The sequence below is a fragment of the Cupressus sempervirens genome, chromosome 10, assembly GCF_028749045.1.
Source record: "Cupressus sempervirens isolate cs-2001-9-10 chromosome 10, ASM2874904v1, whole genome shotgun sequence".
Classification (NCBI taxonomy): Eukaryota; Viridiplantae; Streptophyta; class Pinopsida; order Cupressales; family Cupressaceae; genus Cupressus; species Cupressus sempervirens.
Genome location: NC_143127.1, coordinates 507,754,703 through 507,780,114, shown reverse-complemented (window position 1 = coordinate 507,780,114; position 25,412 = coordinate 507,754,703).

Here is a 25,412-nt window from a genome sequence, read left to right as displayed (position 1 = left end):
GCAATATGATTTACTGAACATCATAGTAGTCTAAAATCCATGATACTAAAATCAAAGTGTAACATCTAACCCTCGGGTCCTCTCAAATGTAAACATAACATGAGTAACAAATATCTCTCTAATCAGAAATATAACAAGGTAAAGTCTACAGCACACAACCAAATAATCAAACTCTAATTACTTAAGCATTAAATGATGATTGTTTACTCTGCATTAAAAAGGCATTTAAAACATATAAATAACCATATTCATAAACATGACTAACCGCTGCTACAGGAACCTAGTCCAGTGTAGCATGGTAAAAGAACATAGTACAATCTCTGCACACATCTCAAGGTAATCACGAAACAACCTCATGATACCACATTGATCCTAGTAACCACTAGCACAAATCTCAGTAAACCATAAATCACATCATAATCTCATAGATCAGTCAAAAGCATAATCAAAGCAACTGATATAGAAACATAAATCCAAACACCTCGATGGTGTAGATCACTCAGGGTCAGAATCATGATCTATCACAACAAAAGATCAGCAAGGTTACATTCATCAGGATGACTTACATAAGTCAAATGGGAGAGGCACTACATCTTTCATGCATTAGCAAATGCAGTATGTGTGTATCCATTTGGACTTTTTCCCCTTGCTCCATGGGTGGCTTCATAAAAGCCTAGGATGGGAGGTGAGTCTCCATGGTTCCTAGTTTTGTGGTCTTGATGCAAGTTTGCTCTTTTGGACCCATAAGAAAAAAAAAAGGAATTTTGGATTGCTCAAGGGTAGGAACAAGAGGAAAAGAACCCTATCATTTGTGTGTCACATGAGAAATGGAGAGATCCTCACCTTGTTCTTTTGTTGTGATTAAGGACTGCATTTACAAGTAGCCAATGATTGGTAACATAGTTGGAAAGTAGAAAGGAGTCATTTCAATTAGAGTATCTATTGTATTTAAAGAATATTGGAAAGCATCAAGTATATGTGAATTTGCAAGCATTTTCAAGCTATAAATTGCTATGAGAAGATTGTAGTTTTGTCAATATATGTTGACCATGTCTGGGAATTTGTATAATATAATGGGTGGACAGAAAAATATCACTTTTGAAAATTTCTTTCATTGTAAAAGGAAAAGGTTGGAATTGGTAGGTTTTAGATAGATTATATTTGATCTAAGCGATTCATACTTGATATTGCCACCTAAAAGCATTACATGTAATAAATCTAGCTTTAGAATGAATTTGATAAAATCTATTGATCTACACAAATCTATTAGAATGTTAGGACAACATCATAACTATTGCAAAAATAAAATAAGATTAATATCATAGCTTTTGAATAAAGATGAATAATCAAGTAGAAATTTAGCACCAAGAAAATGCATAAGTAATTAAGTCTGTAGGTGGGTATTCAACTCTCTGGTTTTTGTATGAGGAGTAGTGGTAAAAACTCAGTTTTAATACAGACCAATAAAAAAATGAAGGAATAATATACCTTGGATTCCAGTACATAGAACATTAACAAAGTAATATGTCAGCTAAGAGATAAGACTCAATAATAATTATTACCTAGGTGACTAAGTCATAGCTAATACTAAGAAGGATAGCTTAAGTGAGGTGTACTTAGTGTTGTAGGTGCCTAGAAGGAGGTCCAATCATTATATCCTATTTTGAGAAAAAAATTAATTCCTTATGCTCCCTCTCCCAAAGAAGATTGACCAAGGAAGAGTCTTTAATTTTTTTTTGTTATTAGTCGATAGGCTTTCCTTTTGGAGTTGCCTCCAGCCGAAAGTTGTCTCACACTGACAAAAAACTTATCAGAAAACTATTTTTTGATTATGAATTGGGGTGATTGATCTTTATGTCAAATCTACCAAATTTTATCTTGATTGATTATTGTATGTAATCATCAATTTTTAAATCATGTCATTCATTGCAGGTTTTTCTCTTTCACACATTATCGATCTGTTTTGTCACTTGCATGCAACTAGATTTCTATATTTATTTTCATTAAATGTCTTCCATGTAAGCAGGTAAGTGAGATGAAATGAAGTCATGTACACCCAAATATCTTGGAGGATTGATTGTGAACCTTGGCCTGAATTTTTGTGAACATTTTACGAGTTTGGTATACGTCATATCTAATCTTGGATGAATATACACATTTTCACATGCATCTACCAATCTACATCAAGGAATGCTCATGATATAATGTACTGTGGGATAGCTACGGGAATGACTCTAGAAATTTTCCTGACCAACCATCTAGTCCTCTTTACAATATTCTCAATAAGGAACAAACTCAATTTGAATGCTAACAAATCATACCATTGCCAATACTTTCCTTCCAAAATTGTAAATATTTGATCAATAATGCATCTATTCTCCATATTGACCAAAAAATAGATTTGGTCTTCTTAGAAAAAGTTATAAATTTGGTGGATTACAAATTTTCTTCTTAGAAGATGTTATAAATTTAGTGGATACTTTCCTTTTTGCTGTTAGCATGAGAAATATGAGAAATATGAAGGGGCTTTTTCAAGAGCTAATTTAAATAACTTACTAGTAGGCTTCTATTTCATTAGACATCAATTGATTTGAGTGAAGATTTAGCCTTGTGAAGTTCAAATGATTCACCATCACTTCAGGCAATGTCTTCGTAGAAATTTTTTATCAAATTTTAATTGAAGATTACACAAAACCATATCAAAGTAAAGAAAATTGGAAGTAATAGAAAATAAAGTCTCTAAATTTCCTTTAGTTTTAAATAGAAATATCATAAATTAGATAAAAGAGAAGGAAACTAAAAGTGATAGTAAATAAACATGTAAATTTTGTGTTAGTTTCAACAGGAAGATTAGTCGACTGCATAAAATAAGAGAAAATTTTAAATAACAACAAACAAATAAGCCTAGATATTTAGCTTTGACTTGAACAGAAGAATTCTTCAATCACATAAAAATGAGCAACTGTAAGAGATAGTAAACAAGCCTATAAATTTTGCGTGGACTTTAACAAAGAGATTCTTCAACCAGATAAAAGCAAAAAAAAATTAAATAATAGCAAGAGCCTATAAATTACTCTTCAACTTTAAAAAGAAAGATTCTTCCAACAAAAAAATGCCAAGGAAACTTTGAATGACTTTAAAATAAGATTGTAGATAAAGTTTAATTCATCTCCCTTAAGTTTGATATTAGAGAGATCATTCATCATACCTAACCATCTCTACATGCAGATGAACTCAGTAGAATCTCGCATCAAGCTCCTCTTCAAATATTATTGCCTCTCTTTTGTTGGTTGAATGGTAGAACACTACCTGCCCACCCCCACCAATATAGTGAGCTAAATCTACCATCTTTTGCATTGATAGTGGCCATACAAAAAGTTAGAGATGCATGATGGACCCATATTTTATTTTTCTAAGAAAGAGATGATAAAAATTTGTGAATAGGTTTTTTTCTTTTAAAATGATGATGAATGTGCACAAGGATGTGGAGACTTTGAAATTAGTGCCATAAAAGATGGCTTACATGCCTGCCTCCATATTTCTTCAACATCGGCCAAGTGTACATGATCATGCAAAATGTGAGAGTAGGCTAGAGCGATGTGGAAGGATGCCATCTCAAAGCAGTAGCCGGTGTATGTCTCCCTGCCATGAGAATTTTTGAATAGAACATTACGAGTTCTTCGTCTACTGACTTTTCAAATCACATTAATTAGTATGAGTTGTTGGTATGAGTTGATGTGTGTGTGAGTGTCATTGGGCCTCTCAAGTCCTGACTCATCGGCTTTCAAGTAGAGCGTAGAATGTTGTCCATTTGGGTATGGTGCAAGTCCTTTATTTTATTCTATAGCCTAAAGAATAGAAGTGTAAGAAGGGGAAGAAAGTCATAGATTTGGGCTCCATTATCAATAAAATTTCCTTCATCACTTTGCCGATCCAAACTGATGAAGTCTTCCTCTAGTTGGGCACTAAATAACATGTAGAGCTAGATGCTAAAATGGAGAAATGGATGTTGGAGAGTACCAAAATGAAGGGCTGCGGTGATTGACCCCACTTATGGTAAAGTGGGGATGCATACACGGTAGTTAGTTGTGATCCTCTTGTTCATTCTCTTTCCTGTGGTGTTTGACAAAACTTTTAGTTATGTACATACTGCTTATTACTACATTAATGTTATTGTCAAATTCACCCTTTCCATAGCTAATCAACACCTCTTTCACAGCTACTAGGAGATGCCTTCCAACCATTGTTTTAGATTAAGGTAAAAGTAGGTTTTGAAGGGGCCCCAAAACCCTTTACATCAAAAAGAAAGATATACCATGAAGCTTTACCAGGTTTTAAATGGACCTAAAACTAGTAGTACAATTAAACCAGGTCAAGCAGGGACCTGAAACCAATAGAAGTGTTCAGAAAGAGAAACCAACGAGGATACTGGAACCTAGAAAGAAAACAGACTGGAAAGTAAGGCAACTAGAGAATCCTCCCAGACTAGAAAAATCACCTAGGATTACTGATCAAATTTGTTCTTCTAGTAGGAGAAACTCAGGCTTTTGTTATCTAACAAAATCCTAACAATATCCAGATTATGAATACTATTCAGCCCCCTAATATACCAAGTAATGATTTCCATATCTATTTTTTAGGGGTAAAATCTAGAATAGTTGCCTACCTACCATCAGCAATATTTTGCATACTTTCTAACTCTTTGGTTTTCTTAATGGTTCTTCTTCCAGATTTTTCTGGAGGATCAACATCTAGTTTCACCTTAGAATTTTGTTATGCTCTTTTTCCACATTTATCCAGAGTAGAAGCAAGAGAATTTATTTTGGTTTGCTGATCTATTTTGTTGCTTCTAGTCTCTACCCCTTTAGTAATGTTCTTAATATCAGCTCTTTTTCTTTGGTTAGGCTTATGCTTTGAGTTTTCTCCTTTTTCAACTAGGTGAGGAGGATCATCCAAAGGAAGGTCATAATCAACCTGAGATAATACCTGGAACTCCCTGTACTGAGAAAAAGGAAGATCACCCATCTCTAATTTATTTCCAGCTTCAACCAAGAATTCACCTTCCTCTAGCATAGTTTTATCTTCTAAATCTCTCCTTTGATCTTCTATCCTTTGATAAATAACAATTTGTTTTGATAAATCTACCAGATCATCTATTCTTTGCTCAGGCATTATGGTATTAGAATGAAAACCATGTCCTTATTTCTCAAATGAAGGCTCTTTATCCACCTTAGCATGTGATGATTTAGAATCTTCTTTGGGTTTCCATACTTTCTTTTGCTAGATCTTGGTCTTTTTCCCATCTGGAACATTGTTCAGATGCTTTTTACTTTTGGAGGGATGGTTTTTAACCAGACGCCCCTGTTTCTTACAAGCATAGCAAGAGTTAGGTAGATCTTCAAAATAAATTTCTTGAGTCTTTTTACCAAGTTTGGATATTAGTTCCACCTTTTCTGGGAGATGATTTAGGTCTACCACTTTAACATAAATTCTGACACTTTGAAGTTTGGTTCTGGAAATCGTAGCATTATCCAGTGCCAGTAATTCACCAAAAAAATTGGCAATACCTTAAAAATTTCCTCATGCCAAAATTCTAAAGGGAGACCAGGAAGTCTAGCCTAAATGAGGGTGGTTAAGAAAAAAGAATCTGAAAGATCCATGTTAGGCTCCCATTTTTTAATAGTGAGAGAACATTTACCAAAAGACCATGGTCCCCCACAAAGAACCATATTCATATCTTCAATGCAATTGAAAATAAAAGAGAAGAATCCATTCAACATTGGGGCAATATCAACTTCTCCTCTAATAATCCATTTTCTTTTAACCATTTTTCTAAGAGATTCAAGAACTGGTCTTGCTCCTAAAAATTTATCCACTAGGGTGAAATCCATGGAGGACATAGAAAAATCAACTAAAGGATCTAGAATAAAAACTTGAAATTCACCTTTCTCCTAGCAAGACTTAGCAATCACTGATGGGAAATGAGATTTTCCTATAGGTTTCTTTCCAAAAAAAGAAGACCAGGGTTTCCACCCTTCTAAAGACTTTTCCTTGTTAGAATCAACAACATCTTTCTCCTTCCTGAGATCTTGCCTTGACCCATGAAAAGAATCCAATGGGGGGACACGAACCCCACAAAAAGGACTAGACTCATGCAACTTCTTTCCAATATCGATGTCAGCCAGAGAATCTGACCCAAAATTTTTCTCAAAACCCCCAACAGATCCTCCAAGGATAGAACATCCTACCAAATTCTCTCTGACCAATTTCCCACCTACCTGTGAACCAGATATTTCAACAAAAAGGATTAGATTCACACAAGATCTTTCCATTATCCATGTTGGCCAAGGATTTTGTCCCAACATTCTTCTCAGAACCCCTTCTAGCGCCTAGAGGGTTGGTTCCTCATGCCAGATTCTCTCCGACCAGATTCCTGCCTACCTATGAACTAGCCAATTCAAATTCTGAAAAAGTGCCCATTACATTTTCATGTTGTCACTTGGCATATGTTATCTTCTTTTTCTTCCAACCATTGTTGTGAATTCTATAAAATAATGATATTTTGAAGAACAGGTATGCCCATTAAAAATGCATTACGAAGACATTGTTTTAAAGAGACTAATATAGCTAACTTCACACATTAACATCAGGCTATCTAATGTGATAAATTAAAAATAAATACTTTTTACTCCAGTAAACAATATATCAATCAAACCATAGAAAAAAAAGCTCAAAACTTTTCAACCACAAAAAAACCAATAAAAGCAACGAATGAACAATTTCTAATAGATAAATATTGAATTATACAATTGAACAATTGCAAAACACGTTTCTCAAAATAAGGTTCCCAATAAAATTGCATCCAACCAAAATAACTAGAAATTGAAAATCATAATACTAATAAAAATCTATATCAAACCAATCTAGCACAATATCAAAGGGCACAAAAAACTAATCCCTAGTAGCAATATAAACTTTCCAAAATACAATAGCTTAATCATTAAAGCATGGATAAAATCAACAATCATCCAAACCAACCTCCAAATTCATAAATCACATGCCCATACATATTACATTGCACCAAAATCTCATTTAGATCATCAACACATAAGGTAGTTATTGCACCCAAAATTAACATGTAAAAGTTCTCTAGCTGGAATTTGTCACACACTGGATAAACTAGTAAATCGTATCAGGTAGCTAGTAAGTGGTTTCCTCTCATAAAAAAATGGTTTACTCTCATAGAAAAAATAATATTAAATTTTCTATGCAATCTAAAGCTAGAAATCCACTAAATTCCTTTTTTCAAGGTGATTAAGATATGGTATAGGGAATAGATAAATTAAAACTTAAAAGCATGTATAACTATTGCAATAAACCATGGTATAGGAATGGGTTGGTTGCCAAAGGGAAAAAGGTGATGAAGTCTATCTTCTAAGCATGCCACCTCATGCTAGACTAATGGGCCCCATAGGGTGAAATGGAGACAATATTAAATAAATAAATAGTTCTTTTAATCGGTCGAACTGTCAAAATGCAGCTATCGCAAGAAATCGAGGAAGGGACAGTCAGATCAATCTTGCTAAGAAATTATAAGGTAGTGATCTATTTAATTCATGATTATAAAATGACTAATTGTCTATTAGATGTACATACCAACTAGATGAATGACATGATTTCTTCTGGTATGCAAATATTTAGTTGTCTTGTATGATTTTTTTGAAAAGTCATGTCAATACTTATTTTTTAAGAATTTGTTAAATTTAAAAAAATTAATAGGTTTGTGATGACATAACAATTTATCAATTGATCTCTTGGTCTATAGAGGCAACGGTTATGAAAATCAAAACCTTATTTCAAAATTTTGAAAAGGTGGTCATTTCCCATACTTATAGAGAAGCCAACAGGGTTGCTGATTGGATAGCTAATCATGCAGTTCAAATGGGGCAAAAGATGAGGTGGCTCGATGACTTTAAAAAACATGTGGATCTTAAAGCGATTATTAATTATGATGTTATTCATTCTAGAGTGGGAAAGATTTGCTTGGATTAGAAATTTAATGATTTGAAAGAGTGGTCTTACAACTGTCAAATTACCATTCCTAAGGAGGTACATTCATGTGAAGGCTATGCACTCTCTGCAAGTATCCTCAAAAAGGCATCCTCAATATCATGTCACAAATAACTAGTCTCACTTCTACCTCTCTGCTATCGATATCTGGGTGTCTCTAGTTTTTTGTTTTCTCTGCAATATGGGAGGTGAATTGAGGAAGCAGGAACCCAAAAAATGTGATTATTGGAAGGCTAGGCAGGATGTTTGGAAGATCCTCTAGAAAGGGAAGGTGGTAAGCTACCTAGAGCAGTTGCATGGATTCAAACCCCATGTCACCACTGCCTTCTTCAAAAATTGGGTGGACGACAAAGTTACTTTACATGGAGTGTCTGTAAAGCTTACAGAGGAATTCATTGCCGAGGTCACTAGCCTCCCCATAAAAGGCATCAAGTTTTCGAAGTAGACCAACATTTCCAATGTAGCCTACAAAAAATTCCCAAAGATGGAAGAAGAGGAATTGCTATTGGAAAAGAATGGCGACTTCTATGATGTGCAACAGATAAAAGGTATATGGCATGATGTGCTTGGTTGTATTCATGAGTACTTCATCCTTGATGAAAGAAATAAAAGGGTGCATAAATTCCACTTTGTCTTTCTTAACCATTTCAAGTACAAGGACAAAATTTTCTTCCCTTTCTATTTTTAGTTTTCTTTGCTCCAAAGTTTGAATGCCCATAAAAAGAAATAGTCTCAACCTATATTACATGAAGGTCTGATTTTACTCATTGAGGGTTTTTGTAAACATAAGTCCATTGCTTTGTCTCCATCCACTGGTAAGCTTAAGAGTCCTAATCCCATAAAAGGTAAAATGGATGAGAGTGGTAAAGAGAAAATTAAGGCTAAACTAAAACCCTTAAGCTCTCGAAGACAAATTAAGGAAGAGGATATAGAGGTGGAGAGCACTGAAGGCTCAGATAAGGAAGCCCCTAAGGAAGAGGAAGGGATACATGCTGGGGAGTTTAGCTCTAACCTGGATGGTTACCCAGATTCAAAAGAAAAAAATGAGGATCGGAGAGAGGAGGATACTATTGAGGTGAATTCAGAATAGAGAAAGTTTGAAAATGAGGACACTCATATCATGTCTAGGGGAGGTGAGAAAGAGAAAGAAAATTTAATTGATGATCCAGCCATCTTGACTAAGGAGGAAAACATGGGGAAAGCTTCCACTCTTGTTAAGGAGACTGAGGGACATGATAATGAGGGCCAGAGCCACCATATTCAAGTGGTGTCTGGTGAGGGGGAGTTGTTGGATGGAGGGATTCATATAGATAAATTTGGCCCCTTACCACACACCACTACTGATGACGAGGGTGACTCCTCGGTGAGGGAAACCAAACTCTCCTTCCTTCACTCTGCTAAATAAAAAGCTAACTCTTTCCTTCAAGTTGATTCCTGGTTATATAATGAAATAATGGGGCTGAAGAAGAAAGTGGATACCTTACAACAAAACCAAGAGGCTGACTGGGCTATTATTCAACACATGGAGGTGTAAATGGGAGATATCCCAAAAAAAATAAAGCATTATAAGAAGAATCTTAGAATACTCATTAGGGAAAGTAGAACAAAAATGGAGCAAGTAACCTCAAGCATCTATGCAGCTGTGGCGACACTGGGAAAAAGAGTTAATGAAGGAACCATATCTTTGGAGGGCCCAATCAAGAGGACAAGATAGAGTTTGAGGAAGAAAGCTTTGATTGTTGTTGCTTCTTTGGCCACTAACTCCATCTAGGACATGACTAAGATTGGTAAGGAGGCTATGAAGATGATAACGAAACTACAATTGTTTCCAGGGTCTTCTTTTCTGGTCAGGTTCTTGTTCAAGTCTTGTTTGTTGGTTGGCACTTCTGGTTCCTATGTTTGGTCCTATTTTCTAGCTTTTAGTTTTTATCTTGTACTATAGGTTCTAGGTCCTTGTAAAACCTGGGTACTTTATCTGGACTTTTTTAGTGGTTTCAGGTCCTTGTAAAACCTGATTTTGGATCTACTTTGCAATAGGTTTATGGGCTCTTTCCTATTGAATGGCTTATTTTTTCCTTTTTTGAGGATGTGAAAGGGTTTTGGGGTCCCTTCAAAACCTATTTTTACCGTAATCTAAAAATAATTTATCAATTGATTGATCAAGTTGGATATTTCAGTTAAAAAGAATGCTTGGAAAAGAATGTTGTTTTAGCATTATATTTAATCTTATGTACTAGATATCAAATTTTATTCATAAGGTCCTTGATAATTAAATTGCTCTAAAAAATTGAAACTCATTTGAAATACTCATATAATTTAGAGAGCATGAAGTTAGAACATTGTATTATAATGTCATCTCACCAAGTTTTGTTATATATTGTCTATGTGTTTCCACATCAAAAAATTTGAGATCTTAAATGTTTGGGGCATTTTATCCTCAAGAGTTTATAAAAAATTAAAAGAAAAAGAAAAGGTATTTTTTTTAAATTTATATACGTATTGATTTAATGATCATATCTCATAAAATTATCTTTATAATATTCTCATGTATTGTAATATGCTAGATCTCCCTTACTAAAAAATAAATTATATATTTAATATCAAATATATTTAAAATATATCTTTTCTTTTTAAATTTATATTAGTCTATTTTATATTATATTGCACCATTAATAGTTAAGATGAAATAATTATGCATTTTATTAAGGGTAATAATAAGTTTTGAAGGGTTCTAAGAACTCTATACAACTCAATTCTGTGAGACATGTAGCCTATAATCCAAAAAGATTTGACAGGCTACACAAACTTGAAAGATGGGTTTTGAAAAGGATCTCGTAATCTCCAAAAGGATTTTGAATAAGCTCCCATAACCTTCAAGTGAATCTCAACATGCTCCCACAAGCACACAAAGAATTCTCTCAACAAGGCATCCACAAATATAGAAGTCCTTAACCAAGTAATTCAAGGCCAAATAAGATGTCCCCTATATGCATAGAGATGTAGAGTAAAATCTTTAAACCAAACCCAAAAATGTCATACATAATCAATAAACAATGGATAGGCAACAAGAGAGGAAAAATCATAGGCTTATAACTCCAAAGGTAACAAAAGAAGGTGACCTAAAAATTTCCATAAAAAAAAACTAGGTCTTTGGAAATAAAACAAACAAACAAGAAGACCCACCAAAAAAATCATCCAACAATATAAACAAAAAGTAGATGCTGAAAAGAGTATTTTTCCCCAAAAAGATCTTCTACAAGTCTAGCTAGAAAAAGCTCACACCACAATGATATGAATCTAGATTGAGAAATATGGAGAGAGGAATTATAGTGAGAGGAGAACCAACCCTAATTGGAAACCTCCTCTATGTTTTTGATTAGGTAAAATAGGTTTGACAGGGATCCTGAAACCCAAAGTTTTACAGCAAAAAGAGCGAGATGAAATAGAATAAACAAACAAAAAACTACCACAAAAGGCCGGAGACAAAAGAAGGCCCGAAGCTAAAGTATAAAGGCCAGAGACAGAAAAGAAAAGCCAGGCAAACAGGCTAGTGGCCATCCATGTCCATGGCCTATAGGGTTTTTGTAGCATCATTATCCTTTTGACTGGCCCTGCCCTCCTGAATCCTAGTAGGAGTGTTCATCTAGTTCCCCTGATTCACCTGGGTCACTGGCCTCTTTCTGAAATTCATCCTAGTTGAATCCTTGCTGTGTTCTGCTTCGCATCCCTTTCAAGGCCAGTTGTATAAAAAAATCACCTCCTCTATGTTAACCACCTTATTAACCATAATAACCTCCTCCATGTTTCCATTCCAATGACTCTCGTGATGACAAGAAAATCCATGTGCATTGAAATAATTGCAAAACTAAAACACCACTTCCACAACTAGAAAAAATATGGAAGGAGGCCTAAAGAAAAATTTGGCATATAGTATAGAAGAGGAGATATGAAAAAATAATCTTAACCTAGCCTAAGACAAAACATCCTATATGTCATGCAACTTTAACCAAATACAAGACATGTCATTTATTATTATCCCCATAGAAGACCAAACTTACACTATTAAACCCTAAAGTAAAAAAAAGAAACACAACCCATAGAGAAATATCCAAACTAGATAAGAAGACTAGAAAAGGAAAAGACATGACAATTTAAAAAGGATAAGACCTATAGTTAGAAAACCCACAATGACTTTACCTCAAAAGAAGTAAAAAAGAATAGGCAAGCCAAAAAATCAAAAAATAGGACATGATTAGTTCATTAAAGACATCTCAAGATCTACCAACATAAATAAATCCCTAGTAGAAACACTCAAAAACTAGAAATCACTCATCGTATTTCTACACCAAAGAAAAAGTCAATGAAGTCTCAAATACAACCTCCAGCCACAACCAAATACATCAGCTCAAAAAAGCCTCCCCACATGTTCAATAAAAAAGAAATATTATGTACAATGCTAAAACTAGAGGGAATATGCATCAATTCTATATAAAGATTTAATTTTATACTATCAAATTTTAAATCCCTCTTTCAATTATTCATCTCTTCAAATTTAATCTGTTATTAAAACCTATCGGCGTATCCCTTGCACCTTCTTCTAGTGCAAGTGCTAGTATATAAATTAAGAAAAAATGAAGCACATATTGCAATGTCTCCCAAGGTTGACCACACTTGGGCACATTAATTGGACCACCTCCTCACATGTGGGAGGCCCCACCCTCCAAAGAAATATGCATGGCTTGGGAACAAAGCAAAGAGTGAAGAAAAATATATATAAAAAGAGAGAACCTCACAACATAACTAAGAAAACAGAAGGATGAAAAAGGCTTAAAACTTGGTGCCCACCTTATAGGATGTCACATCCTCCAAAAATTAGATGTTGACCACCTCTCTCTAGTCCCCCATGAAAGGACAGGTCAATGGGGCCCTTGTCACTTCATGTCAAGAAAGGAGGGAGGTGTTTTTTTTGAATTATGGGTGTTATGTTAGGAATGTAATAAGATAATGTTGGGGGTTGTATTATTATTATTACATAGAGTCATGTGTTAGTAAGTTTATTGGGGGAGAAGATGGTAAGTGTGGTAGATAGTAGGATATGTTATTTTTTTTTTTTTTAAATGGGATTGTTTAGTAATGTTTGGAATTGAAGTATTATATAAAGTCATATGCAAGTTGTTAGTTAAAGGTGGCAATGTGTTAGAAAAGGGATTAGATATAGGTATTTGTTAAGGGATAGGGAGCTATGTAAAGTGGTATTGAAGTAAAGTGTAGGTAAGTATAGTGGAAATTATGGCATTAAGTTGGAAGTATATATAAAAGGTCATAAATAAAGCATAGGGGTTGTCATGTAGAGGGAAAAAGTAATTTAATTGGTTGATAAGAACAAATCATAAATCATATGAAAGTTTAGTAGTAGGGTTTTTAAGTTTAAACATAAATTGATGATTAAGTTTTTAAAAAAAGTATTAAATGAGCGCATTAATATATTTCTATATTATTCTTGTATGCATAGTGCGAATTACTTGGTGCATAGGATAACTACATAGGATTAGTATTGCTCATGTAAATACCTCACAAGGTGTATTTAATTTTTAATTTCTAATTTTTTTTAAAGTGATTATTATTAGATTAATAATGATAAAAATAAAAATAGTAATAGTAATAATAATAATAAATTAGTAAACAAATAAATTATAGTAAACCAATAGTTGGTGATTGATTTAAGAAACCAGTTAGTAGTACTTAGTCGTAAGACATCAATCTAGTCAAAGCTAATAAAGGGTAAAATATCAGAAATTCACTAAAATAGTTGTACCTATATCATAATAAAATAGAAAAGAATTGGACATAGAATGTAGTGAAGTTAAGGTTATACGACTTGTAAATCAGAATATCTAGGACAATTATAAACATACTCACAATTACAAACGATTCAAAATGATTGTAACTATATTAATACAAACTTTGTACTTCACATATGTAATGCCTTATTTCAAGGATAGAATGTGGATTAGAAATGATAATATCATCTAGCTTTTATGTTTTAACTCAGACTTCTAGAAATTATTAGAAAAACTAATTGGTCTCCCTTGAAAACTTGATGTCCATAAAACTTGAATGAGCCAAATTCTCCCACATCAACTAGAATTAATTATTTCCAAATCAATGATTGAATGAGTAAAATTATGACATTCTCAAAGGATGTGAATGGTTATATTTTTGACACCCCATAGTTTGATAGAATACTCTTAACAAAGTATAGGTTTGTTTATGTGCTATCATTTAGTTCACTTTTCAAAAAAAAAATTGTGGTTGTGTTTTGCCCTAAAATTTTGGGCATGACACAAATATTATTAACATGTATTTTCTCATCTTGTGATTATTTGTTGTGAGCTACATGCATATAAATGAATAAAATTAGAAAATCATTTATAAAATTGAAAATATACATGCATATGAGTTTACATGTACATACCTTCTCTTTTTTTATGATAATTTGCTATAAACAATCATTATTTTTTTGCTCTGCACTAGGTGATCTATTTCTTGTAGATTTACTTTGTCTTCCTTGTTGTCATCCCATCTTCGATCTTGTTCCTATTTCTTATAAAAAATGAACTCCTTGTTAGGTTTTAATGGATTGATTTGGGAAATGAAGTAAACTGATATTTATATCAATCAATAAAATCTACAAGATAATAATTACTAGCTGACATGCTTTGAGTAAAGCCCCCTGAGGTCTAATGTGGCCAACAATGACTTCAATTGAAGCCCCCTTGGCCAAACTTTGGTGACATGAAGACCTATCAAGAAGTGGTCCTGGGGGCTTTGCTTGAAGTTCCTTTCGATTGAGCAAAAAACACATCAGGCACTTTTTGTGAAGTGTCTTCTTTTGAAGCCTTTCTAAGGGGCTTCGATCAAAGCCATCTTTGTGTGAAGCCTTTAAAACTAGAAATTTCATTGTCTTTAGATTTTCTACCATAATTTGCCCTTCGGATGGTTCAAACAAGAGCTAAATACATCTATATTATGAAACTAAATATAGGAAATTTTTGTACTCTAAATGATCTTTCTAATGATTATATTTTCAGTATATATTGTGTTTATTGCAATGTTTTATTTTCCATTTTATTAAATATAGGTTTTTTTATCATTTCACAAAACTATGTTTGAAGCTTTAGGAAAAATAGAAAATGAGAGAATACAAAATTCCAAAAATATGTTCATCAAAGGTATGTGTTATCTTTCTAGAAAATCAAGAAAAAAGTCATTTTGATAAATGCATATCAAATTATACTGAAAAAGACAACCTATGTCTAAATTATCATTAGCATCACTTTGCCGCTAAATAAAATCTACAAATTTTGACAAAATTGAATGAAACCAACTAAACTTTCTAGATATCAATTTTTTTAGTGTAGTTTTTTATTTTTCCTATATTGCTAGGTTTTTCCTACACTTTTACTAATCTCGCTTAGGTTAATAAAGCATGTCTTATTAGGTGAATGGTTATGAGGTGTCACCTTCCTACATGTGAGCATCCATTAACTATCTTGGGAAGATACTTTGCTATCTTTAGTCCAATATATGGTTGCTCCTCATTGGTTGGTTTTGCCACCTCCTCCCTCTTCCTAGCCTATATAAGCATGCTACCTGGCTTGTATTTGCATCTCTTGTTTTTGCATCCTATTAATGCTATTTTGCTTCTAGCATTTGCATTACTCTCTTGGAGACTAACTCTGTGTTGCTATTTTGATTTTGTATCATTTGCATTCATAGTTTAGAAATTTATTCTTTGCACTAGTTTTCTGGGTTATTAATCTTTTCAGATTCTAACAAATTTTACTATTCTAGCATTAAAATAATTTTTTTACTATCATATTTGTTAGAAATGTTTAGAATAATTGAGAGTTGGGGGGAGAATTAGTTACTCAAGGTCCTTAAGTACTATACTTTTCAACAATAAAACTCTTACTATCTTGCTTATCTTGTTGTTGCTCTATCTCTATTGTTACTTGGTCTCTATTGTAAACAAAATTTACTATTCCAAATATAACATGCTTTGTTGAATATAAAATCTAAAACATATAAAGCATTCAACGTAATTTTGACACTAGAATTTTTATGTGGAAATCCAATTCGAGAAAAACCATCAGCAACATGTCACCAATTTTTCACTCTTTTGAAGTGAGCTCCATTAGGAACCAACCTTGTTGAAGGTTACAATGTAAATTGTTAAATGTGACTAGTTAGATGATTTAATCACCCTATTAGGAGTGGACTTGTCAGAGGACTTTGATCATTCCATTTAGAATGTGACCTTGTGAAAGGATTTACACAGTCTATTAAGTCTTCCAAAATGACTATTAGGTCAACCTCTATTAAAAGGATTTCAATAGAAACTATTTACAATAATTAGAAAGAAAATAGTAGGGTTTTGATATGTATGCTTACAACTCACTTTGCAAGTTCATATCTCTATTTGGTTCAGGTGATGATTCACTAATAATCTCTCCATTGTCATTTATGTTCTTGATTCACTTGGCAACCCTTCAAGCAATTAGTCTTGCCCCTTCAACAACACTTAAGCCTTGTTTCTTAGATTTCACTTATCACTATTAGCAACATCTTTGCAAGCTTTTTCCTTTAGCTTCATATTCACTCACACACTTGTGTATTTCTGATCCGCCTTAGTGTGTATGTGCCTCTTGCATATACTTACACTCCTTGATAATTTGTTTGGTTATGTACCTCTTTAAATATGAAATAATTTCTTTACCATTTTCCATGATCACCATAGATCTTAGGGTTTATGCTCAGGTTCAACACGATTCACTATATCTATCCATCTTCTTGATCTTCTTCTAGATACTTCTCTAGAATCTGTTTGTTAGGTCTTTACCTCATCCTCACCTTGAATTTAATGATCCAACTCATAATTCTTATCTTCAACGTGGTTTATATCTCCTAAGAAATCAACTAAATTGGTTGAGAACCATGATTTCCTTGAATTCATCTTCAACAGTATTACTTCGCAATCACTAAGTTGTGACACTCAGTCATCACTTAATACTTAGGCACTATAAAACTTCTTGGATCATCATCAACTAACTTTCTCAGTCGATAATGATGCTCGATTAACACTAGATTTACTTGACACTAACTATGGCTTGGTTAACACTATCATCACTCAGCATTCCTGTGCTTTTTACTCTATTGCTTGGCTTGGCTTAACTTTCTTGACATAAACAATCACTTTGCTTTATCAAAGTCTATCTAATCAAATATCCATTGTAGCTTCATTTTCATAACTCAACCTTTCCTCTAGGTGCTATTGATATGAGCAATATCTCAAATCCTCTTCATCAATCAAATAGATATGACATTTATATTAGGTAGCAATATGTCTCATCAATAGATTTGACATTAATGACAAAACAACAATTGTTCCACTTATAAGTTTTCCACAATATTTAAAAAATAAATTTATGTTCATCAAATGACCCATCACTCTTTGAAAATGTCCATTTTCATATTAACCACCTCTCAAAGGAAAAGGAAAAATGGACTTCAAATTTTTTTTTAAAAAATTAGAATTATTGTTAGAAATTAGAAAGAGAATTCTAAAAATCACTACTTTACACCATCTTCAAATTATTGATGATTTTTTAGTAATATGCATCTAAAAATGAAGAAAAAATAATATATATTTCAGTGTTAAACTTGGCCAAAATATGGTAACCATTACCATGGCATGTCCCTTAAATAAAAATAAAAAATTAAGATTTTGTAATTATTTTTCACTAATGAATTCAATTGTTTAGAATTGTTTATTGCTTGATCATTTGTTGTTGGTGTTTGTTTAGATGTGGAAACTCCTTTAGGTTTTTCTTGAATCCTTGTAACCACATTCAAAGTTTCAATTTATAATTCCTTTTGAACTCCCATAATAGCACTCATGTGTTTGATTTATTTTTGAACCCTTTTAAGAGTAATCATGTTAACCAAGGATAAATCTAGTGGTGAATATTTTCCAAATGGAGAATTTTACTCATCAAGGACCTTGAATTTGGCAAAAAGAATTGCACTTTTGGGGTGGCCATGTTGCTTGCACTTTATGAAAATTGGGTTCCATGTTCAAACCAATCACCAATAATGATACATAATTATTTTTGGTTTGTTCATGAATTTTCCAGTGTAATCTAATATTTCCACATAGTAAATTAAATATTTTTGCCTACAATTTCTAAGACTTCTCTTATTGAATGGTCACATTCGTCAATATTTGGTAAAACTTTAAGTTAGGTTATATGTTAAGTACATATATTGACATGTGTCTCTATTCCAAAGACTTTACAAGTGAGTTTTTATCCTTTTATTCTTTAGCCCAAAATAAACTTGATTGTGGACAGGTGTCATTATTTTGGAGACTTTCTCTAAAACTTATTTTCCTATAACATTTTGGCCGTAAATAGGATTTATACTATTTATTTAGGATCATTTAATGGTCATTAAAATGGGTTAGAGTGTTTTAGATGACATAAAAAATATAATATCTTGGTATTTGTACTTTTTGTCAAGAGTTTCTTCAATAATTAAAGATTCACTAGGGTTTTACAAAATTTTCACATGCTAGAAACAAAATTATTGATAAAATTAATTTTTTTCCTAGTTTGAAAAAAATCACCAATAGAAATTATTATTTTTCCCCTAAAATAATGTTGGATTTGCCAAGATTTTATACTTTTTTTCAAAAGGGGGGTTTATTAAAGTTATCCCTAATGTTAACCATTTGATAACTTGGTTCTAACATGTGAATAACATTTTCATCACTTGCATAAGTGTAATTGATCTTGTGCCCTTTGTTATTAGACGATTCAACTTTCTCATAGTTAGGCATATGTTGCTAAATTATCATGTGATCATTGTTTTTAGTCTATCCATAGACTTTTACCTTGTCTCCTTCTATCAACTCTTGGATAGTGTGTTTAATTTTCATACAATTATTTGTCTTATGGACTTCTTTTTGATAAAAGTTATAGTATTCATTATCATTCCACCACTTGGGTTTTACTTCTAGTTTCCAATATTTTTCTTTAGGAACCATAATAATCTTTTTTTCAGAAAGTGATTTGAGGACCACTTGCAATATTTCTCCGAATTGAGTTAATATTATTTTAGGTTTCAATAACCAAGGATCATTCCAACATTTTTTGTTAAATGATTTAGATCCAATTATTGTTGGAATATTGTTGTTATTTGCATTCTTGTTTACTTTTAGGTTTGAAGATAAATTAAACACTTTAGGTTGAGATTTTGAGCTATGTTTTTCTTCTTGTACCAAGGTTTCCAATTGTCTTTTACATACTTATTGTTGTTTGATTTTTCTCTATTTTCTTTGGAAACAATTATTTCCCCTTTCTTGACAATGATGTTTTCAGTTTTAACTCCATTTTCAACCATTCCATTAAATGTTGAAGTACCTTGAAGTTGTATTTTATAACTCAATTCAAGAATTAAGTTATTAACAAATATACACATCTTTTCACTTTTCGATAGGTCTCTTTTATATCTTGAAAATAATTTTCTCCATCTTTGTAAGAACTTGATGAATGGTTCTCCACTATGTTGTTTTGCATTGCACAAGTCAAGAATGATTACCAAATGTCATATGTTATATGAGTATTGTTGAATAAACATCTTGAGTTATTGAAATGTTTTGAATTTGGTAACTAACTCTAAGAACCACTCCATAGTTGGATCAATCAAGATTTTGGGAAATAGCCTCATTAATCATGTTTTTTCATGCATAATCTTCATGCTTAAGGTAAAAAAAATTTATACATGATCTTGTGGATCCATGTTGCCATGGTACTTGTCATATTTAGGAATTTAAACATGTGTGATATGTTTAAATATGTGTAAGTCTTTATCAAATGGGAATGGACATACATATTCCAAAGTGTGTTGTTTAGCGGATTTATCTTTCTCTTCTTTTAAGGATTTGATTTCATCTTTCATTGCAAGTATTTGTATTGTTAGGATTTTAATAGGAGTAAGATTTTTTTTTTTTTTGAGTTGTTATACATCAAATTTCTTAGGTAGTTTAACTCCCACAGATGCACGATTAAGGGAGAAATTTTCTTTGTTATCTTCTAATGTCTTTTCAAGGAGATTTTGGAAATGTTTGCTTGTTTGAAATTTGATGCAATTTTTTTTATTGGTTTTACATCAGTACTACTCAAGTGATGGATACAATTCTCCTAGCCATATTGAGACATGTTTGAAGTTGAAGTATGTGCAATTGATTTTATGCTTTGAGTTGTGTCTTGCAGTAAAGTGGTTTGAGAACATCTTCTTGATGCTTCACCTTGTTCAAAGGATGTGTATCTTGATCTTCCTCCTTTTATGTAAAGGGATTATTTTTCTTTAAGTCATATCTTTTGGACCTTGTAAGTACCATTAATGTTTTATGATTACATTGTTAGGTCAAATTTAGTGTCCCAATGTTCAATTAAGGTTTGAATGTTTGTGTTTGTAAGTATGTCTATCCTAAAGGTATGTTAATGTTCCATATTAATAGACTAGTTTCAATGTCAAATGGTTTGTTACATTGTTTATGAGCTAGGAACTACTATGATTGGATTGATAAATAAGACATGCACAACTTGACAAGGTATGTTTGAGTTTTGACAACATCTTTATGGTACACTTGAAAATGGACCTCGTAAAAAAGTATCATATTTGCTTGATAAAATAAGATGGCTGACAAAATTTTCAAAAGGGTACTCGAATCTAATTTTTTTTGGGAAAATAGATGTGCAATTGTTCTCTATTCCAAAAATGACTAACCAAATATTTGTAAACTAGGATTGACTTTCAACCCTAAGGCAACCTTTTGGAGGTAAGGGGGCTCAAGATCTAAGAAACAACCAACCAGAACTAGAGGTTCTTGTTTGACTTAAATTGACTTCCCATATGAGACTAACCAAAGCCAATAGTGACCTTTGTGCTAGAAATGACTTCCTAGAACTAGAAATAACTTTGTAGGTTTAACTGGATTTGTTTTCCACTTTTAAGATGCGTAAGATCAATTTTTGTAATGTAATTGGTCTTATGGTTTCAATTTTATGTTTTGATAGGTCTACTAATATGTAAAAGTTGAATAAAATCCAACCAAGGACATACAAAATTGGAAGGACAATTATTACAAGGGAACTTGAAGATTTGTGACTCAAAAATACAATTCTTAATCCTAGTAAGAAAAACACATAGAAGACCAAACCATTTCTCATAACCTAAGTGTAGATGAGTAGCTCACATGATCATTTGACTCCCTAGAGGACACCTACATTTTGTTGTTTCCAAGATCTCAATAGAAACGTGTTCAAAGGTTAGCCTAAAATGGGGACCAGTAGCATGCCTACCTTCAAATACTCAGGTGTATACTTTTGGTGAGTATCTTTAGGAGATAATATTCCCCCTCTGTGTACATAGATTGTGTCTTCTTTCAAAGGTGAACCATGCAGAAATGATCTAACAATGTCTTATACAATTTTCTTTACCCTAACCTTCGATAGTCTCACAAGTGAGATTAAGGCCTCTTAGCCCTACCAACACCTTAAAGTGTATACCCATTCTAAGAAAGGTTGGAAGAAGTGTCACTTCATACAACAGATAGGGTATCCTCAAGATATGCATCAATCTTGAATCAAGAGGATGAAGTTAATGCATCTTTGGATTCTTTGGACTCTACAAAGCTTATTGATTATAGTGGGGTGGAATCACAAACTAAATATATATTCCCATTTGGGTCATTCTCATATTTTGGTCCCTCAATGATAGGTCCTCTAAAGTTGACTCAATTGACTATGGATCAGTTCCAAGGGGCAAAGCTTTTGATTCTCCTAAAAGGAGAAGATTGTACTCATCTACCTCTTCACTTATTTCAAACACACAAAATATGTTAATCACTAAGATAATTGTTATCTCAAAAAATCTATAATCTTATAGCTTTCTGATTATCTCAAAGAGAGAAGTGTAATCACTTAAAAATGGTCATGTAGACTACTAGCCCCCTTCTTAGCACTTTGGCTACATTATTTAATTATTTTCCTAGGATAAATTTCTAAAAATAAATTAATTTTATTTTAACCTATAGTTTGACTATATTACCCTAAGTCAATATTTGATTAAAAGATCATGTCCCCTTTTAATTAAATAAAAGACCCCATTCTTCTAACCCACTCATTATTCACACATAAGTCCTTTTTCTATTTACAAATTAAAAGAAAAGGTTGTTGTCTCACATAAAAAGTCAACCCATTTTCATTGGTTGACTTTCTCTTACATATGGATCATGCCAAAAGTCAACCCCCACCCTCGATTGTCCACTTCCTTGATCTTGATCTCAACTGTCTCTCTACCTTTAAAAGAGAGAGCTCTCTCCTTAGAGGATCCATCTTCTTGAGTATTGTTATGTTACAGGTTTCTCAATAGATCTTCTTAGAGCTTTTGGAGAACTTATACTTCTTGTCTAAATTATCTCATTATCATCCTCATACTAGCTTAGGTTCATTTTTCAAGTAGCTTAGTTCATTTTGTAATAGCTTAAATCACCTAGTTTAACTAGAATGACTTTTGTAACACTCTCATTTGCTTAATTTGGTTGCATTTTACATCTCATTTTAGCATAGATCATACTTGCATTGTACTTTTGGACTCCTTTTGGACACTTACATTATTTTTCTTGTCTAAGGAACCTCCCATTACATGGTTTACTAGCAAGGGCTGCATCTCTAAGGCTCATTTGAGAGCTCATTTTATACTTGTTTATGCACCTTTACACTCCATGGATAGGGAGCCCTAAGCCAACATTCAAGCATTCCAATTCATGGGGTCTCTTGAATAGAAGGGTTTAGAGGAGTGCACTTTCTTAGTGTACATTTTTGGTGCCTACTATAAGGAAGAATGCTCTAGTCTTGCCTCTTAATATGTTCCATTTCTTGCATTTTCTACTTTTTTTCTGATCTTTTTTTATTTTTGTAGTTGTGATTATCATATGATACTTTCTTAGTATCATACACCATTTCTCAGTACAATTGTGCAATACTTTTCTAGTAAAAGTATTGTGTGCCCATATAGAGCTCTATCGCAGCAATATACAAGAAAGTATTGCTAGGGTTGAAGTATCACATGAAGGAGAAGTATCATGCCACTATGCTAAAAAGTATTGTACAATACTTTGTCAGCAAAAAAATATTGCCCAGCCTAAAACTTGTTGTTTCGATTCTTGGATCATTTTTTTGGTCTATAGCAATCTGTCTTTTAGGTTTTTTAGGTCTATACTTGTTTCATAGAAATTTATTATAGGTTTTCACCTTGTTTTTGAGACTAAACTTTGTTGGACTAATGTTTGTGCTTTTAGGTTTTTCCCTAAACGCTTGAAAAATTGTCTTAAAAGAACACATGTCAAAGCTTCAAATGCAAAAAGGCTACTAATGATTGTTTGCAGGGCTGCCTAAAAGCATAAAAACCAAAAAATGCTTGTATTTCCCTTATTTTTGTGTGCAGAAATATTACTAATTATTTCTTTCATAGACACATAAGACTTGTGATTTTGGTCTCTTGGTGGTAGGAAAGTATGCTCTTCACCCTTACGGTGAATCAAAAATCTTGACCCATCCTTAGATTTCAAAAGTAAGAGGATTAATTTAACTTTTTTGGCATATTTGGGGGAAAATAGGGATAGGAGAGTATGCTCTTTACCCTAATGGTGAATCATAAATCTTGACCCCCAAGAGTGGATCTAATATGTTTTAGTCTAGCATCCTTTAGAGGGCATGCTCTTGAGAAATCAAGAGGAATAACCCAAGTGGGGACAAGAAAACTTGGCTATTCTAACCCACTTTAAACTCAAGGCTACCAAAGACACAAAACCTTGGAGATGTAGTGCTTGTCTTCACTTAGTGTGAGTACTTGCGAGATGGGGACCATGAGGAAAATTCTAGGCAAGAACACTTAAGGTTCTCTTGTGGCCACAAGGTCTATTACTTGTTGCAAGACAAGGTGCTTCGTAATTGGGTGGAAGAGGAGTACTATGAAAAAAATCCTAATATGAACACTCTAGGTCAGTAACTACCTTATTTTTCAACTTAACTTCTTGGTGCAAGGATTAATCCAAGTGAATTACTTGAATCACCCCAAGATTGTACACTCACCATTTGTGTCCCCTTGGCTATGCTAATGGCATCTCCATGAAAAAGCCAATATTTCTTGTGAGAAATCACTTAGTGTAAGGTGAAGGGGCACTTAGTGTGGACCAAGTTGTTGAGTAATGAACCTTGACTCTTAGGTAGGTCTTCTTGGCATGCATTTTTTAATGTGTTTGACCCATTTTAATATTCTTGTAAATCAAACATCTTAGCAGCATTGGTAAGAACTGTGATATCACAATTATGTGTTAGCAAGGTTGTTGTTGATATAAAAGCTTGCACCCTAGCATGAGAGAATACTTGTAAGACAACCTCATGTAACATGGAAATAATTTTGAAAGTGTGAGACTTTGCAACTTGAGATTAAGTCTCTAGAGAAGGTCAACTTACTTTACTATCACAATGCACCTAATTGATTCTTGAGAGGAAAAGGCAGAAGGAATGCAAGTAAGAAAAACTACCTAATCTAATGTAGAGGATGATGCACCAAATAATATGTGGATCTACTTCTTTTCCAATGAATGCACTAGAACTTAATATATTTCTCAAAATATATCATTATATACACCTTTTCAGTCTCTATATACTAAATTAGCCAAAGATAACACAATTAGAGAAGGAATACAATGGATTCACTTGATTTAATTAGTCACCAAGTATGAACATGATCATATGATATTTCAATTGTCAAATACATTCAGCAAGCTAGGCCACAGGAATGTGTACACACTTGGCTAATAGAGAATGGATACAACAAAGAAGATCTCTATCAAGAGCATCAACAAAATTATAGAAGAGCTCTAAAAATAAGAAAAGAGAGAACCCTCAAGAAAACAACAAAACTTGCTTTTATAGTTCAAGCATAACTCCGGATCACTTCATAATTTCATTCATGCATTTAAGACTATTAGAGGATGATTGGATGAAATATGGGTGATAGATTGGATCTGGTATACCTTCAAAGTCATGGAAATCATCAACCCATACTAGAATAACCCTGATCTTGACATAAAATAACACCATTAATGAAAAAATTCCCTCAAATGGATAACTAGGAGTAAGGCAAAATGTCTTTTATGTCTTTTTAGCATGGCCATAACTTTGGAGTGGTTGGGATCAATCAAGGAG